The sequence below is a fragment of the Pinus tabuliformis genome, chromosome 2_1 (assembly GCF_031772625.1).
Source record: "Pinus tabuliformis cultivar Carrire ecotype Pingquan chromosome 2_1, CPIR1, whole genome shotgun sequence".
NCBI classification, from domain to species: Eukaryota; Viridiplantae; Streptophyta; class Pinopsida; order Pinales; family Pinaceae; genus Pinus; species Pinus tabuliformis.
Window position 1 is genome coordinate 55,131,484 of NC_142299.1, and position 12,327 is coordinate 55,143,810.

Below are 12,327 nucleotides of genomic sequence, written 5' to 3' on the forward strand. Positions count from 1 at the left end.
TGATACAAAATATTCGCCCACTAACAATTTAAAACCCCTTAATTTCGCCAAAGGGCAAACATTCGCCCCTAAAATTTTCTATGCTTAGGAGCTACCCACTCCATGATGTCTCTTATCTTTTTTGGATCTACTGCAATGCCTTCCTTGGAGACGACACACCCCAAGTAATGTACCTTCGTCTGAGAGAGACTACATTTGTTGAGCTTAGCATACAACTGATGCTCTCTCAACAACCTCAATACTGCTACTAAGTGCTCGATGTGCTCTTCCTCATTTTTAGAATATACTAGTACATCATCAATGAACACAATAACAAACTTATCCAAATATGGACGCAACACACTATTCATCAAACACATGAATGTAGCGGGAGCATTAGTTAAGCCAAATGGAACTACAACAAACTCATAATATCCAGTGACTGCTGGAGCATTAGTTAAGCCAAATACAAAACCCTTTCCAGAGTTTTCCATCCTCTGAATCTACTGCTTCCTTCATAGTTCTGGGATCATCATCAGTAATAGATAAAGAAAAATTTGAACAGAAAGCAGATGGACTATACCTTTCTGGTTGCCTTCTTTCTCGAACTGATCTTCTCACAACCAGAGTTTGTGGCTCTTCATCTTCTGATTCCTCTTCTGCTGTAGAGTCTTATTCTTCCTCCTTTAGCTCAAACTCTATCTTCTCAGGTTCCTTGATGGGACTTCATGTTTAATAACATTTTTCAACTCTCTGAACACCACATCTCGACTGTACACAACCTTCCTTGTTACTGGGTTCTTTTCTCCTTTGGAACATGTACATATGCATCACATCCAAATACCCTCAGATGTGAAAGAGAGGGTTTCTTACTAGTCCATACCTCTTGTGGAGTCTTATCCTCCAACGCTTATGAAGGTGATATGTTGACCAGGTAACATGCTCTCTCCACCACCTCTGCCCTGAATTCTTGCCCTAATCTGGCACCACTCAGCATGCTTCTTGCCCTTTCCATCAACGTCTTGTTCATTCTTTCTACAGCTCCATTTTTCTCAAGTGTGTATGGAGTAGTCTTCTATCGTGGTATACCACACTTCTTATAGAATTCTTCAAATTCCTTGCTACAAAACTATCCACCGTTATCTGTCCTCGGCACCTTTATCTTCTTCTTTGTCTAGTTTTCCACCAGAGCCTTAAATTCTTTAAACTTGTCAAAGACTTCAGATTTCTTCTTGAGGAAATATATCCATGTATTCCTCGAGAAGTCATCTATAAATGATACATAGTACACATACTTACCCAATGATGGAACCTTCACAGGTCCAAACACATCACTTAGCACAAGCTCTAATATCTGTTTCACCCTCTTCCCACTAGAGGGGAAACTCACCTGATTCTACTTCCCATATACACAATTTTCACATAAATCAAAATCTAGAGAGCTATTAGTCATATCTTCTACCATACCTTTACCATGAAGTATTCCAAGGCCCTTATCTCCAATATGTCCAAGCCTTTGATGCCATAGCATGGTCTTTTCTCCAGAGACCACTATATTTTCTGCTCCATTTTCAGGAACCACAGAACTGTTGCACCTATCAATAACAGTGCTACATTGTAGCTTGTACAGAGTTCCAATCCAAACTCCCCACATCAATACTAGTTCTCCCCGAACCATCTTGCAGGTATCTTTCTCGAACACTGTTTTTACACCTGCATCATCCAGCCTACTTACAGAAATCATATTTCTGGCCAATGCAGGAATATGCAAAACACTCAGAAGTGTTCTAACCCTTCCACCTTACAACTTCAACTTTACTTTTCTGCGACCAATGATTCTAGCCTTCTTATCATCCCCTAAGAATACATCACCACCATCATATTTCTCATACTCGCAGAACCACTCTCTTTGGGGAGTGAAGTGAAAGGATGCACCTGAGTCAATCAACCATGCCTCATGATCTACATGTGTACTTGAAGAAGCCAAGTACACATCCCCACCTTCATCTGAGGTGGTTTTTTCCTCTGCAGAAGGAGCATCACCAGATCCCTTTCCTTTGTTAGGAGCTTTAGATTTACATTCCCTTTTCTAGTGCCCTTCCTTTCCGCATTTCTAGCACACCACCTTTACAGGTTTTCCTGGAGATTTTGATCTCCCTCTAGATTTAGATCTCCCACTCAATGACTTATTTTTGTTTCTGTTATGGTACTGTCCTCATACAGATAAGGCATCACATTCTGGCTCTCCATATTATTCCGTCTTATCTCCTCCATCAGCAAGGATGAGACTATTTCATCAAACTGCAAGGCAGTTGCATTGCTACCTATTACAATAACCAGACTGTCCCATGAATCTGGTAGAGAACACAACAAACTAATGCACTTATCTTCATCTGAAATTTTAATATCAACAGACAATAACTGACTTACCACAATATTAAATGCATTCAGATGCTCTGTCACTGAGTCTTCACCTTTCATCCTCATGTTATACAGCCATTTCCATAGGAATAGTTTATTCACAAGAGACTTAGATTGCTACAAAGTCCCTAACTTATCCCACAAAACCTTCATTGTAGCTTCCCCTGATACATTCAACAATACTGAATCTGAGACACACAATCGTATTGTGCTCTTTCCTTTCTAATCCAACTTCTTCCATTCTTTATTGGACACTCCCTTTGGTTTAGTACCTGGATCTACCACGATCCATTGATCTTTATCCACCAATAGATCATCCATCTTGATTTTCCATAACTCAAAACTCTGACCATTAAATTTCTCAATCTCTATCTTTCCACTACTTGCCATCTTCTTTCACCACCAAAATCAATCCCGCAGATCTCCCACTGAACAGGGTCTACCACAGGCCCGAGCGAAACCCCTCAGCGACAAAGGAATCCCCTTGAAGCCAACACAACTCCGATACCCAATGTAGGTTTTAACCCCATATAGAAAATACCTGTATACGAATTCTAAAACACAGAAAATAAACAATGTGAGAGCATAACACATAAAACACATATACACATAGATTTTCCCCTGGATCCCAAAACGGGGACTACCAAATTGATTTTTCATTATTTTCCTTTCAATGTTACAATACATATTTATACATGCCAAAGCATCGAATACCATGGACTGAAAACCATCGCGTTCAAAACCATGTGTGTAAACCATGCACAAAACCATAGGTAGGTCCGCTCAACCTAATATTAGGTCCAAATAAAAATTCCCCAGGGCACTACCCTAGATCCCATAGAGGGGGGCTACTCGCCCCCCTCAAACAACCTAGACGGGGGGGGCTACCGCCCCCCTACTGCACAATCGGTGCAACAAAGGGGGGGCTCTGTGCCCCCTCTAACCCCCCGATTAACTAGGGAAGGTAGACGTGGAAAGAATATAACACAACCCAACAAGATAATGGACTATGGGATCCCAAAGTGTACCCACACTCGCTCAAAGAAGACCTTAGCAGTGGCCTCTGATATGATACTCTTCTTGCAGGCTGCCATGATGGTCATCTTAGAGAATCTGTCGACGACCATGAAAACACAATCTTTGTCATGCTTAGTAGAAGGAAGGCGTAACATATAATCCATGGAGACAAATTCCCAAGGCCGACTAGGAGTAGGTAGAGGAGGCTATAGGCCTTGCTTCTTAATGGTTGGTTTAGAAATGGCACAGGTGGTGTAGGATCTAATATACTTTCCAATGTCCTGACGAAGTTTCGAACAATAAAAATACTTCTGCAATACTTCCACTATTTTCTCTACTCCAAAATGTCCAACAACTTGATTGTAGTGTGCCTCCCAAATCATCTTGGCACGCTCACTTAAAGGAACACATATGTCTCCCAAGTGGCATAACAGTGCATCTTGAAGGTGAAAATTTGGAGCTTTCTTCCCTTCAAGGAGTGTCTTGTATATGTTGTCGAATTCTGGATCGCTCTTGTAAAGATGTTGCCACCCTGTTGTTTCGTGACCACAGGAGTCGAGCACAGTGATTAGCGCGATGAGCGGTGGTTAGCTGAGGCAATCAGCGACATTATTGATGTTCCCCTTCTTATACTTAATGTTCAAATGGAACTGTTGCAGAGAGGTGGACCATTTATGATGGTGATCGTTCTGCAACTTCTTTTGTGTCTGTATGAATTATAGAGGTTGGCGGTCTGTGTGGATGACTATTTCCTTCCCCAGAATGTAATGATTCCATTAAGGACAGGCTTGCACAATGGAATACATTTATTTGTCGTAAGTGGGGTACTTTCTATGGTAAGCCACTAGGTAAATCACTATGGTACCATTGAGTGGCTTCACCAAGGATGAGATCTCACTATGGTAATCCACTATATGCCCATGTTGAGTAAGAACTGCACCAATAGCATAGTCAGAGGCATCTGTCTCAATCTCAAATGGTTGTTGCAGGTCTGGTAATGTGAGCACTGGTATAGAACAGAGGTGATTCTTCAACTCGGAGAATGCTCATTATTGGGTTTCCGACCAAAAGAACTTTGCTTTCACTCCACCCTTGGTGTCTTGACTTAAAGGCCAAGCGATATGAGATAGCCCCAACATGAACCTACGGTAGAAATTGGCAAGACCCAAAAAATTGCAGAGCTCTGTTAGAGTGGTTGGGGCTAGCTAATATTGAATGACTTGTATCTTGGATGGGTCCACATGTACACCCTGATCATCAATGATGTACCCTAGATATTGAACTTGGGTCAGGCCAAAGGTGCATTTCTCCAAGTTAGCACGCATCTTGTGTTGTCGAAGGGTTTGAAGGACCTGTCGAATATGTTAGAGATGCTCTTCCCAACTCTCACTGAAGATCAAGATGTCATCTAAATACACCACCACAAATGCATTGGTGAAGGGTCGCAAGATGTCGTTCATCAGTCTCATGAAGGTTGTAGGGGCATTCGTCAATTTTAATGGCATGACCAAACATTCGAAAAGGACCTCCTTGGATTTGAAGGCAGTCTTCCACATATTAGAGGGTTTGATACGCACCTGGTGATAACCTAACTTCAAGTTAATCTTGCTGAAATATTTTGCCCCCTTGAGCTAGTCTAGAAGGTCATCAATTTGCGGGATTGGACCTATTTCAGACAGGGATCTTGTTCAACGCCCAATAGTCAATACAAAGTGTTCAGGTCCCATCCTTCTTCTGTACCAATACAATCAAGTTCCCACAGGGTGATGAGATTGGCTTGATGTGCCCTTTCTGCAGTAGTTCTTGAATCTGCCTCTTGATCTCATCATTCTCTAGAACAGAGTGTCAACAGATCGGTCCATTGGGCAACGACATGCCCAAGGTCAAATCGATGTAGTGTTGGACCTGACAGCGCAGAGGTACCCCTATGGGTGAGGCAAAAATGTCCTTGTACTCCTCCACGACCTTGTCCATTTGTTGTTGTTGTGCAGAGAAGCCATGCCTAGAAGTAATGGCCACAACCTTCTTCTTGCCTTAGGGGCAAATAATAAGGAAAATGAATTTCCTAGTCTAGGAAATGATCCTACTGCATTTCTTTGCAGTGATCAAAGAGATGGCAGTAGGCGGGGCTACCTCTGGTATCATGTACAACTTATTAGCCAAAGTAATAATCACAGAGCTAGGTCTAAACTCATATACAACATGTCGCTTCCACAAGTATGGTTTTCCTAATAATACATCATAAACTTCAAGAGGAGCAACATCACACAGTACCTAATCCGTGAAGGGCTTGATGCTATAGGGAAGGCAACACTGCTGGCTGACGCGAAGATCTCATCCTTGGTGAAGCCACTCAATGGTGTACGGTTGTGGATGTGTTGTAGTCTTTAGGCCCATCCGCTTCATGACTTCTATTGACATGAGGTTCTTTGGTCTCCTGATGTCGACAATGAACTACAATGGAAAACCCTTCACCCACATCTGTGAGTGGAAGAGGCATTCCCCCTCCTCTGGATCTTTAGGCTCAATTTTATGGATCTTTGTGGTGGCCACGGTGGCACCTGGCTCCACATCAATGATTTTTTTTCCCTTTTCAGTCCCCTTATCGAGTTTTGATTCAGAGTTAGAACCTGCGTCTGATTTGGAAGCCTTCAGCTCGGCCACTAGTGACTGCTCGGCCCAACACTCACTTGTATTGTGAGTGCAACTCTTATGGAAATCACACCATTTTCCTGTGTCCTTCTTCATCTTCATGGTTTTATTCTTTGCTTGTGGCTTTGGCAGATTGTCCTCGGTAGCCCCGCCTTGGCTTGGTCCCTTGTTCTGTGGTTTGGGGGCACCTTTTCCTTGCTTTGGATTTGCATATCCAAAGTCCTGCTTCTTCTATTTAAACTTCTGCTCAATATTTACAGCATACCGATACGTTGTGTCGAGCAAGGAAATGTCCAGGAACTCCATATTGTCCTAGATATACTTGTGTAGACAGTTGCGGTACTTGAGCACCAAATGCCACTCAGTATCCTTGATACCCAACTTCGTGCGAAGGGTATGGAAAGTATTTGTGAAATCCGACACATCTTGGTCCCTTCCCTATCGTAGTGTGGTCCACTTTATGTATTTATTTTCATAGCTGTCAATAGGGTAATACTATTCCTTGATGGCATCTCAAAAAGAATTTCAAGTGGGTGAAGCTGAAAAAATGAGGGTTCACTCTCGTCCTTTTGTTCATAGTAGGTTTCCCACTAGTCCTTGATGTGTGGGGCGACTTTGAGAAGTGAAAATGTAATATTTTCCCAATTGGAAAAGTCATGAACTGAAAAATATCCTTATAATAGATTTAACCATTTATCTACGATGTTTGCATCAGACCTTCGAATATGGGAATATCAAAGTTAAATTGTACCTTAAAAGGAGTGATGCCTCCAGAGGGGTTGCTGGATGAAGATGCATCGCTTATGGGTAGCTGTCGAAGGATCTAGGAAAATTTATCCATCATTGGATCCCTTTGTCGCTTGAGGGCTTCCTCAAGCAACATTTTGAAATGATCTCCTACCCCCTCATCTTTCTTTTCTTTTGCCATGGGAGGTTGTCGGGTTTTGCGAGGTTGATCCTGTAATGGTTCAACCAAATCGAGCCGTAACTCCTTATACCTGACCTCTTTGGGGACATGCAAAGAAAAACAAAGAAAGAGTAGACTGCTCTGATACCACTAATCCGAACTTAAACAAGAACGCAACAACTTACAGATATAATCATAAACACAGAGATGCGGCAGAAAAACACTTCATTTCATTAATAGAAAAATTTTGAACTATGCTTACAAACATAATGGAAATAAGATAGCTTGGATGATGGTAGATTATCTTTGAGAAGAGATGTGGCAGCTACATGCCTCTGAACTAAGTTACAATGAGGCTCAATGGCTTTTTTATTATTTAACAATAAGGGAAAACCCTAAACAACCAAAACCCTAACCTGAGGAGATGTAACACCAAGAGTTTATGGGCCCCGTTGGCATTAGTTGGGCAGCCAACTTCCCTAGGCTGTAACTTGGTCATATTATCTCCATTTGACGTGTATGATACCTTCTTGGAAATATCTCTTCGAGAACTATAGTTGCTGATGCGATTTTCGTACTATTTACTATAGGAATTTTTCCAAAAAAACGTCATTTAGGGCCTCAAAACGACTCCGGAAGTTCAGGACCCAAAAAAATGCCAAAAATAGTATATTGTGCTACAATTAAGGAAACAGATGAAATTGACTGGGGGTTCTAGGTGGAATAGGAAGGTGGTCACCAATATCCACCTGGATCAAAGAGGTTCTTGGTTTAGGAGGAATCAAGTGGGAAGAGTAGCCTTGACAGATCTATGAGGTTTGTATCCTGTGGATATGGTTTAATATTATGTTCTTATACTATGCCTATGTTTTATGTTATGAATAGACTATGCTGAGGGATACATCAATGGAATGAAAGCAGTGCAATCTGTGGCATGTTGGGATAAGCATAGATAGTGGAAAGAGACTAGAGGGAAGGTTTCCTGGTAGAGGCAGTGTGGTCTCTGGATGTGTAGTACTAGTGTTGTGTACAAGTTGCATATGCAGTGTTGTTTACATATGGTGCTATGTACATGTTGTATATGTGGTGATGTGTGCATATGGTGATGTGTAGATGTGGTGTTTTGTACAAGTTGTGCAGGTGGTGATGTGTAGATGTGGTGTTGAGTACACATTATGTAGCTGGTGTTGTGTACATGTGGTAATGTGCATGTGTCGTACATTTTGTGTTGTGTATATGTGTTACTATGTTATTGGTATTGTGTAGTCATTGTGTTGCGACATGTGATTCGTTGTATTATACGATGTGTACGTATATGTATTGCATTGTACACTAGGTGTAGGTGTATGTGTTGTTTTGTACAATGGGTGTACGTGTATGTGTTGTGTTGTACATTGGGTTTAGGTGTATGTGCCGTGTTGTACATTGGATGTAGGTGTATTTGTATGTGTTGTACAATATAAAGGGACAACATGTATGGGACTATCTATGCCCTTGTTGTTTCTATTGAGGGTTGAGGCAGTTGTCTCTGGATTCCCTTGTTGTTGCTATTGAGGGTTGAGGCAGTTTATTCTCAAGATACCCTTTTTGTTGCATTTGATGGTTGAGGCATTAGTCTATGGATGCCCTTGTTGTTTCTATTGAGGGTTGAGGTTGTTTAGTTTATGGATGCCCTCATTGTTGCTATTGAGGGTTGAGGTGGTTTAGTATCAGGATACCATCGTTACTGATATTGAGGGTTGAGGTGGTTTAGTCTCTGGATGCCCTTGTTGTTGATATTGAGGGTTGAGGCAATTTGGTCTTGGGATACCCTTGTTGCTGATATTGAGGGAGGAGGCACTTTAGTTTCTGGATTCCCTTGTTGATTGAAGATAAGAGAAGACAATGGGTGCTTTTCAGGTTTGGAAAACCAAATTAGTGTGTATACATGATTATAGAAAAGAGAAGGCATTGGGTGCTTGTCAGGTTTGGAAAATAATCCAGTGTGTGTATGGAAAGGAAAAAGAACAAAGGAAAAATAAAAAACCATTTGAAATATAAGTATCAAAATTTGATTCCAATTTTTAACTATGCATGTCATCTATGATTATGATTTATGATGGTTTCATTTTGAGCTAACTAGATGTGATATGTTTATACATGATGATTTGATAAAAAATCTAGTTTGACTTGTTGTGACAGGAAGTAAACATAATTGTAGATGTACCGTAGTGACGACCACCAATGAGGTATGATTTGAATTTATTTCAATCTCTTTTTAGTCTAATGGCATTTATGTGATTGGTACAGGAAAATAGGGAAATGACTGGTTTGGGGAGGTTGAAACTAACTACAAGAATTAGCAACAGTAACAAAAGTAATTGGAACATGCAACAATATGTTGGTAAAGCACTTCAAGAGCAGGGCCATTGTGGGACACTAGTACCCAATAGTGTCCATTGAGTATCATGAGCATGTTATGACTGGTATGATGGTTTTGAGGCAGGGATATGCCTTGGTTTTTGGACCTTTCGATGCAAGGAAACCTTACCAAGGGATTTATTTCCCGAGAAAGGGGACATCGGGGAACTTGGAAGGTGAGAGACTGCACGGAAGGGGGTGACTAAATTTCCCGTGGGACTGTGTAGTAAAGAAGGGAAGGTTGGGGATGGATTTGTTTTGGTCATTAGAATTTCCAAATGGAATCAGATGCATAATGGGAGTGTACCCTGGGACAATGAGCCAGTCACTGTTCATTAAGGGAACAAGTAGCACAAATATCGTAGTGTTGGACATTGGATGGAGGTTTGACTTTGACAGTGGATTCTGGAATTCCTAGGAAGGAGGTGAATCCTGGTATTACTTTGAGGGTGGAGGTGTGAGCCTATGGATTAAGTTATTGCAGATTTAGGCATCGTATCCTTTTATTTGCTCAGTAGAGAAAATGTGCATATGTATATATGTGTAATTTATTGTGAAATTGTATCGAGCTGGATTTTATAAAGCTCCATAGACAATATGTTTATTTGTTGGTTGAATCAAATGTGCATGAGTGTATATGTGGTTGTTATTGTAAATGTCGTAATGAGTTGTGTTATAAAGCTCCAGAAAACAATATGTTTATCATGTTGGTTTTGGATTTTCAACAAGTTATTATTGTAAATACTACAATGAGCTAGGTTATAAATATCCATGGGTAGTATGTTTTGTTTTCAGCGGTTTGTTGGTCATAAGCATCATAGAAAACTAAGAACGGTGTTCCCCAAAGGGAGGGGTTTATAACAACCTCGAGTTAAAATTTCGTGTAATAAAGTTAATAAAATCAAATTAAGACCAAGATCATGGGACACGTATTCCAAGTTGAATGTTGGGAAAAGCATCCTAGTGGGTTTTCATTTCGGTAATTATGGCTAAGGAGATTGACAATTGAATTGGAAAGGAAAAGAGACATTAATTGTTATTTTATTTATGATAATAAATGAAAATAGGAGAAAGGGGAGATTAAAGGTCACATGTTTGCATGAGAGGGAAATTGAAGGGAAATAGAGGAAATTGAAGAAATTAGAGGCTTTAATGATAAAAAGGCTTATCAGGATTAATTCATCGGCTTTTTTCAGTTTAGTTTCAGAGTTCTCTCTATTCTCTCATACTATTGCACACTTAGAGAATTCTTGGAGGACTCTAGCATTGGAAAAAGGAAGGAAAGGGAAGGACAAGGAAAGAAAAGGACAAGCAAGGAAAAGTTGGATCAAGCAGCTTCAGTAGGAATACTTGCATGTAATAGGTTACATATGTGATTTTATGTCTGGTATGTGAGTGCATGGTACATGTATGTGTGTATTAACAAGAACTATACCATGTTAAAACATATCACATGTAATATCTATAAATAAAATAAAATAATCTCTCATCTGATCCATGTCTCAAGGAAAACACTAAAATGTTCTTTTTTTTTTAAATTTCCTACCACAAATTTGTAAATTGTATTAAACATGCAAATTTGTAAATTATATTAAACATGGTATTGAAATATTAAATCATGCATTCTATATATATAGGCTATATAGCATATAGATTTATATATAGTCCATCTTTTTCCAATGTATTCATAGGTAAAATCTACCTCTTAAGATATGCCAAAGGTAAAGTAACATCTCACAAGGGTTTACTGTGGTGAATGCTAGGTGATTGCATAGGCAGAGTATATATATTTTTAAATATACCATAGTTAATAATTAGGATTAGGGTTTTGAAATTATATGGAATTAAAAAATTATAAATAAAAATTGTGATAGATTTTTTACAAAACACTATTAATAATTATATTAATAGTTATATATGAATTTATAATTAGGGATTGTTGATATAATTTTTTAAACAATATGATAATTTTTTCACAAAATATTATTAACAATTATATATGAATTTACATTTAGACACTAAATAACTAAGAGAAGGATGTGATAAATTCTCGAATAAAAATAAATTTTAAAATAAGGGTGATTTTTATAATTTTTGAATTCAAAAGTTTAGAACAATTTTTTACTAAATGATCTAGCTTGGCATTGATGTTGTATAAATTAGAAAAATAATAAATTAAAGAAATTACTAGGACTATTACTAATTATAATAATAAATATAAATACAAATAATATTGCATAGGTCGGTTTAATATTTCAATTATAAATCAACATAGATCCATCTTAAATACGGATCTACATGAGTCGAAAGGGATCCAATTTCTTCATGTGCAAATTTTTTTATGAAACTACATTATTTAAATGTTTTGTATAGTTATTATTATTTTTTTTAGATTTTTAGATTTTTTATTTTGGCCCATATGAGCAAAATTTCAACTTTGATGACAGACACCATTACACATCATATTAAGCTGTAGAATGAGCCTCTTGGCTCAATTTAATATTTCAATTATAAACAAACAAGTACAACAAAGACATGATAGAAAAATTAAATAATATGAGTCTAGATCCACCTTTATCTTGGATCTATCAAGTGAAAAAAGAGATCAAACTCTTGAAAGTGTGAATATTTCCTCTTTTTTTTGCACTCTAACAAAGTTTGCACTTCTAGTTATTTGATTCCTCTAGAGTGAATGATTAATATAAAATTAATAGTATATGGGCAAGTAGGAATAACAACAAGCCATTATTATGTTTATATATTAAGTTAAAATGCTATTAATTTATGGTAAAGTTTGCACTTCGACTTATTTGATTCTTTTAGAGTGGTAGAATAATTTATAATTAATATGTATATGGGCAAATAGGAATAACAACAAGCCATTAGTATGTAAGCTAAAATGCTATTAATTTATGCCACATACATTTTTGTTCACATAATAAACATTCACA